Here is a 7731-nt window from a genome sequence, read left to right on the forward strand (position 1 = left end):
TTGTGTGTATGCAAACAGTGTGCCTGAAGTCCCCATAAACTGAAGCAGATACCACCACTGTCATTGTGAATGGACCATCAGTTCAGGGAACATTTTGTAAAGGTTATTCTTGCTGCAGAGAGGTTGTAATTAGATTCTGAAAGCTCACAAAGAGATTGTTAACTTAAATAGTATCATGTGTGAGTGAGTTCAGGTTAGTTTACTGATTCAAATTGTTGTAACATCTTGGGCATTTAATTGCGGAGCACTCCAACTCTGATTGTAAAGAATAAATTGCTCATATTTCTCTCACATGCCCGGGCCTTATTTAGAGAGTGAATGTCTGTGTGAATCGGAATTTGGAAGGGGCTCCCTGTAAGATTGTTCTTGGGCGATTGACTCACTACCTTCCTCCTAAGTGAGCCAACCGCTCACCAATTACAATCTAAAATGGCGTAGGGGCTATGAGAGGTGGCATGACCCCCTCTCATATTTCTATCTTACGATTTTCCTCTCTAATTGCATGCGGTGAAAAGTTCTATTCCTTCACACGCGGACTTCCCACGCAGCGTCTCTCGTCACCCAGGTAGTCCGGTGACAGGCGGGCTCTTCTGATCTTGAAAGGGTAAGCCGACGGGTGTGAGGGAGTCGAGTAAATGCTTTCCAGACGCCGACATTGTCAAAAGACACGCCCGGAGGGGCCTGAAGTAGCGGCTGGGCTAGAGGTTCCGTTACTTTGCAGAAACTTAGCGAAAACACTTTCTGGCGGGCTACCAGCGAGGCGTGGGAATGACTTGTGTTCCCAACCAGCCTTGGCGCGCAAATTCCCGCGTTCTCTGCCGTATAGTAACTGTGATTGGCTTGCTCAGGGCATAGCTCCGTGACGTAGCAAAATCGGCGCAGAAATTGGCGCTAAGAATCTCCATTGATGGAATGGTAGTGCTCCGGCAATAGAGTGGAAATTTCCGCCGGTTTTCGAGTTGCTGATTGGAACAGTTAACCACGGTCACTGTCGTGGGGGCGGGAATGTTCTGTGTTCGGTTTGTACGGGTGCTCTTGTGGGGAGTCGGCTCTCGCCTTTCGGTCGGAGTAGGTTACAAGACTGAGCTCTCACTGCTCTGGACAGCCTGCCTTCCGTTGGCTGTCTAATATACTTTTATTTAATTGTAACTGTTTGACGAAGTTGCTGAAGTTTCGACTTCAACGTAACTTTCCGAGTACAGTTGGCAATTGAGCGTTCTGCGTACAAGAGGCCTATGTTGTCTGTCTTGAGCAGTTTTGGCTAAAGTTGACTGTATCGGAGTTACTGTGTGACTTCGATTGTTAAAATCAACCACTGTACCGTCAGTGATTGTGTGGCGAGCCTTCTTCGTCTCCCTCAAGGGCGCATTTGTATTGCTAGGAAGTCTTTAGTGTGGAACAACCAGGCCAGGATAATTTGTTTCGGGCTATACTTGCGACATTATCATCACCACGACGGGACGTCGAAGCAACCAGCCATCGCCTCCGGTATGCCAGATCGTGTCCGTGCAGTTAAGAAGACAGCTTGGTAATGTACGTCCGCAGCACCAGCAAAGCAGGCAATTTTGCTAGGTGATAATCCGAGCTCAGCAGAGCACGCCTGTTTGTCTTTTCTAACTTTGATCTGTCTTGGGTGTTCATTGTCTGAGTTCTCACTAATGTAGCAGCAGTTAATGCTGGGTTGGCTGCGTGTCTCTCTTAAGACTTGAGTTGCAAGGAATTGGCTCCACATACCACTTCGTCATAAATGTCACAAACTAGTTTAGGGACAACTTCACCTTCACAGCATTTATTTGAGTATCCAATTTGAGCCAATTTGATGTATTGTAAATGTTTCATGTGGTTTTGTTTATTATTTTGAGTGATAATAAATCATATTGTTATTTTGGACAGAACTTTCATTCTGTTAATCGGTAGAGCAACCCTATCATTTCTCACTACGTTAATGAAACTTTACTTTATTTAACTTATTTATCAAATTAAATTATTGCAGGTGCCAAACTCTTTTCTACTCCACTTGCAGGGTCGATTACAGGCAGTTCGTGTTTCTGTTTAATCCATGTGCAACAGCAAAAAGTCGGAGTTAGAATAGGGGGGCTTAGGGCATCCTTTATATATGAAGATTCTAGAAGAATTTAGTGTTAAATACACTGATAGCCCTGGCACCTCGCAAGTGTTTTACACTATAAACAAGTGGTTGAGCCGATGTATTTTTTAACATTAAGGCATTGTCATTTGTTACATGATTATACAGTTGGTTACACAAATTATACAAAAGGTAGATATATAATTAAATAGATGGTTATACAAATGATTATACAAAAGGTTAACATATATAGATACTATTACATAAATATTGAATATCTTGTACTCATCCATAATCAGTTACACCAGTTGCACAGACAAGACAAGACAAGACAGACAGACAAGAGCACCATATTTTTCATTATATAAAAGAGTATCATATTTTTCATTGTATAAAAGAGCATTAAATTTTGTTATGTATGAATTCACTTGTACTATAGAATGCTTTCTCTTTCAGCCATGCCTCTACCACTATTTTAAATTTATTTTCATGCAGCTCCCTTGTGCCATGTGATATAATGTTAAAAAAATTTTTGGCGGCATGTACAAGTTTATTTTGCACTTTACTCAAATGCTTACAAGGAATGTCTAATAAGTTCCTGTTTCTGGATTCATATGAGTGCACATCTGACCTACTTTCATACATGTGGGCATTCTGTTTCGCTAGCATAAGCGCTTTGAGTATGTATAGACTGGGGACTGTATGTATTCTGTGCTCAATAAAGTACTGCCTGCAAGACGTAAATTTGCTCAAGCCAAAAATACATCTAATGGCTTTCTTCTGCTAGAGGAAGACATCTTTTGCCCCAGCAGAGTTTCCAAAAGAAGTATTCCATAATGCAAATGTGTATGGAAAAAGGCATAGTATGCCATAAGCTTGCACTCCTTAGTGACACAATCCTTCATTTTCCTAAGGAGATATAAAACACTTGCCAACTTACTGCAGAGCTCTTCTATGTGGGTATTCCAGCATAATTTAGTATCTAGATATATGCCTAAGAATTTTACTGAATGTCTGCGTTTATTAATATCTCCAAGGGAAAAGTAGATGTGTTCAGTTTTGTTTTTAGTTAATGACAGTCTATTTTCTTGGAACCACTAAGCTGCTTTTTCCTTCTTTGAGTTGCTCAGTTGTTTGACTACATTCATGTCACTACATGATGTGATAAAAATTGTGTCTTGGCATACATTACAGATTTATATGGTAATACAGATTTGTATGGTAATAAGCTGGGCAGGTCATTCACATGCACAATAAATAAGAAAGGTCCCAGTGCAGATCCTTGTGGAATTCCATATTTCACCTTGAGGAGGTCAGATTTGTTGTTTTAGTTTAAAACTACCATTTGGTTTTTTTTGTCAAATATGTTTTCAGCAATAATAGTTCTACATCAGTTATTCCATATTTTTCAAGTTTTTAAATTAAAATACTGTGTGGTGACAGTGTCAAATGCCTTGGTTAAATCTTCTAAAATGTGATAGATATGTTCTCTATTTTCAGAACCATGTGATATTGATAATAAAACTTCCTGAACTGCCTTTGTTGTTGATAGCCCACTTCAGAATCTATATTGGGGCGCAAAAAAATAATGTAATTGGTCTTTCAATAATGTTTCAGTAATTTCGGATAATAAAGGTACTGCTGCAATGAGTTTGTAATTTCTGTCTCCTTTTATGAATATGGACAAGACAATTGCCAGTTTAAAACAGTCTGGAAATGTTCATTCTGTAAAAATCCTATTGGTTAGGTAAGACAGTGGATTGCATAAAATTAGATAAACCATAGATGTCCTCAGTTCTGGAGTTGCTCAATGATTTGACTACATTCAGTATATCCTTAGGATAAATGGTTTTAAATCCAAATTGTGGCAGGTCTGCTGGCAATTCTGTTTCTCACAAACTGGGAAGTCTATCGGCATTTTCCTCTCAATCTCTTTCATTTGTTATAGTCCTATACCCATAATTTATGAAACTATTATTTATTTCATCTGCACTCAGAGGGACAGGTAAATTTTCTGCAATTAAACCTGTTTGTGCTTTAACTATTTTCCATGCTGCTTTACATTTGTTCCGTGCGGTTAAAGGCGCTGCAGTCTGGAACCGCAAGACCGCTACGGTCGCAGGTTCGAATCCTGCCTCGGGCATGGATGTTTGTGATGTCCTTAGGTTAGTTAGGTTTAACTAGTTCTAAGTTCTAGGGGACTAATGACCTCAGCAGTTGAGTCCCATAGTGCTCAGAGCCATTTTTTTACATTTGTTACTGGCCTGAGAAATATAGTTCTCATTTGCTTTTTTCTTTGCAGAAATGATAAATTTTCTGTAAAGCTTTCTTAATTTGGCGTATGTATGTCTGTATTCATTATTTTTGCAAGAATTATCATAGTAAACTCGTAACAGAATTCTTAAGTTGTTTAAGTAAGGTGTATAGCAGTCAGTTACATTACTTTTCTGTTTTCTCCTTGCATTTAGTCTATCGTGTTTAATGATGAGAGGGTAATTTCATTAAAGATAGTGGTAATGGTATAATCAAAAGCATCACTTAAAGGTTCATTCTCCATGATGGTAATACACCAATCGATGGTCAAAAGTCTTTGTGTGAGGTTTGTTACATTTCATGGATTTAACTGCATCACTGTCTAGGGTTTTATTGGTTGAGCATGATTTCTTTTTAACGCCTTTAATTTCAGGAAAATTCCATCATGGTGAGAGAGCACTGGTTTAACAACATTTAAGACCACATCGCCTTTGCCAATGTTTGATATGACATTATCTAGACAGGCATCCTGCCTGATAGGCTTATAGTTAGGGCAATTGTAACTGTATGATTTGAGGATATCTAGCAGTAATCTGCTTTTAGAATTATGCACCATCACATCTAAATTAATGTAACCAAATATTGACGTTTTTTGACTGTTATATCTAAGTACATTAAGAGATTATCTACATGTTGGACAATAACTTTGGCACCAGTTTTGGGGACACAGTACATAGACACTACAACAATCTTGCTTTTGGTGAAGTGAATCCCTTGCAATTTCAATTTCTCCTTCATGCACTAAATCCTTAAGCTCTGTAAACTTAACTGTATGTTTGAGGTCAGTTTTCATTAGTAATGACACTCCTCCATTTTCCATAACTGATCTAAAATAGGCAGTTAAAAATTTATAACCAGCAGGAATGTACATCTTGGATTCATGTCCTTTAAGCCAGTGCTCATTTAGGCTCAGAATATCACAGTGCAAGTCTTTTAAAACCAGTTCAAGTTCATGCAGTTTATTTCTCACTGACTGTATGCTTATATGAAAGAAGGGCAGATGGTCACAGTCTTCTTCTAATTGTAGCACTGGTTTCTCATAATCCAACTTTGTAGTTAATGGTGGTAGTTGAAGGTTAATAGGCCTAGACCAAGATTTGTAAGAACAAGTATTGGTCATCACTGCAAGTTTCCCTGCTGGGGAGATTCATGTTCAAGACTGTGGATTGTTTTCTGCAATTTTAACCTATCACTTATAACCTTATCAATAGCCTGGCATAAAGCTAATTACCAGAATATTAAAATGCTGTCCATGTTTTGTGTAACAGTCTCTTTTAAGAGTGCTTATATTTATTACTGTTACGTTATAAAAATGATCACAGATTTGGTTGTATCTAATATTAGTTCTTGATTCTTCTTTGTTTACACATGAACCTTAAGTCAAGTCATGTCGATGTGGTATGTTCACTGTGATGCTATTGTATGTGTGAGTCTAGCTAGGCTGCCGGCCTCTGTTTCCGAGCGGTTCTAGGCGCTTCAGTCCGGAACTGCACAGCTGCTACAGCTGCAGGTTCGAATCCTGCCTCGGACGTGGATGTGTATGATGTCCTTAGGTTAGTTAGGCTTAAGTCTAAGGCATGGATGACCTCAGATGTTAAGTCCTATAGTGTTTGGTGCTATTTGAACCATTTTGAGTCTAGCTAGTGTTTTCTTGAGGACAGAGGTTGCATCAGGTGCTTGATTTTTTCTAACATCGTTTGATCCGCCAATTACAAGAAAATCTTTGGTAGGTAATTCACGGAAGTCAGTTTTACCCACAACACTACTCAGCGAGGCTCCAGGTTTTGTAAACACCTCCACTTCAAACTTGGTCGAGTCATTCAACTAGTGATGGGCTAAACTGCGATTTTCCGATATCAGTGATTTCTGTGAATGCTACTTTTCAGTATCTGTTATTCTTAACTGTGATTTGTCGCAGTTAAGGAACCTAGGTCGTGTATCCCTCCGCCACTGCTATTTCTGCGATTTCTGCTACTTCTGTGATTTCTGCTACTTCTGCGATTTCTGCGACTTCTGCGATTTCTGCGACTCCTGCGATTTCTGCGACTTACCACGGATCGGAGCGTGGAATGTAAAATCCCTTAATCGGGCAGGTAGGTTAGAAAATTTAAAAAGGGAAATGGATAGGTTAAAGTTAGATATAGTGGGAATTAGTGAAGTTCGGTGGCAGGAGGAACAAGACTTCTGGTCAGGTGACTACAGGGTTATCAACACAAAGTCAAATAGGGGTAATGCAGGAGTAGGTTTAATAATGAATAGGAAAATAGGAATGCGGGTAAGCTACTACAAACAGCATAGTGAACGCATTATTGTGGCCAAGATAGATACGAAGCCCACACCTACTACAGTAGTACAAGGTTATATGCCAACTAGCTCTGCAGATGACGAAGAAATTGAAGAAATGTATGATGAAATAAAAGAAATTATTCAGATAGTGAAGGGAGACGAAAATTTAATAGTCATGGGTGACTGGAATTCGAGTGTAGGAAAAGGGAGAGAAGGTAACGTAGTAGGTGAATATGGATTGGGGCTAAGAAATGAAAGAGGAAGCCGCCTGGTAGAATTTTGCACAGAGCACAACTTAATCATAGCTAACACTTGGTTTAAGAATCATCATAGAAGGTTGTATACATGGAAGAACCCTGGAGATATTAAAAGGTATCAGATAGATTATATAATGGTAAGACAGAGATTTAGGAACCAGGTTTTAAATTGTAAGACATTTCCAGGGGCAGATGTGGACTCTGACCACAATCTATTGGTTATGAACTGTAGACTAAAACTGAAGAAACTGCAAAAAGGTAGGAATTTAAGGAGATGGGACCTGGATAAACTGACTAAACCAGAGGTTGTACAGAGTTTCAGGGAGAGCATAAGGGAACAATTGACAGGAATGGGGGAAAGAAATACAGTAGAAGAAGAATGGGTAGCTTTGAGGGATGAAGTAGTGAAGGCAGCAGAGGATCACATAGGTAAAAAGATGAGGGCTAGTAGAAATCCTTGGGTAACAGAAGAAATATTGAATTTAATTGATGAAAGGAGAAAATATAAAAATGCAGTAAATGAAGCAGGCAAAAAGGAATACAAACGTCTCAAAAATGAGATCGACAGGAAGTGCAAAATGGCTAAGCAGGGATGGCTAGATGACAAATGTAAGGATGTAGAGGCTTATCTCACTAGGGGTAAGATAGATACTGCCTACAGGAAGATTAAAGAGACCTTTGGAGATAACAGAACCACTTGCATGAACATCAAGAGCTCAGATGGAAACCCAGTTCTAAGCAAAGAAGGGAAAGCAGAAAGGTGGAAAGAGTATATAGCTAGTCTATACA

This window comes from Schistocerca nitens, chromosome 1, assembly GCF_023898315.1.
Source record: "Schistocerca nitens isolate TAMUIC-IGC-003100 chromosome 1, iqSchNite1.1, whole genome shotgun sequence".
Lineage (NCBI taxonomy): Eukaryota > Metazoa > Arthropoda > Insecta > Orthoptera > Acrididae > Schistocerca > Schistocerca nitens.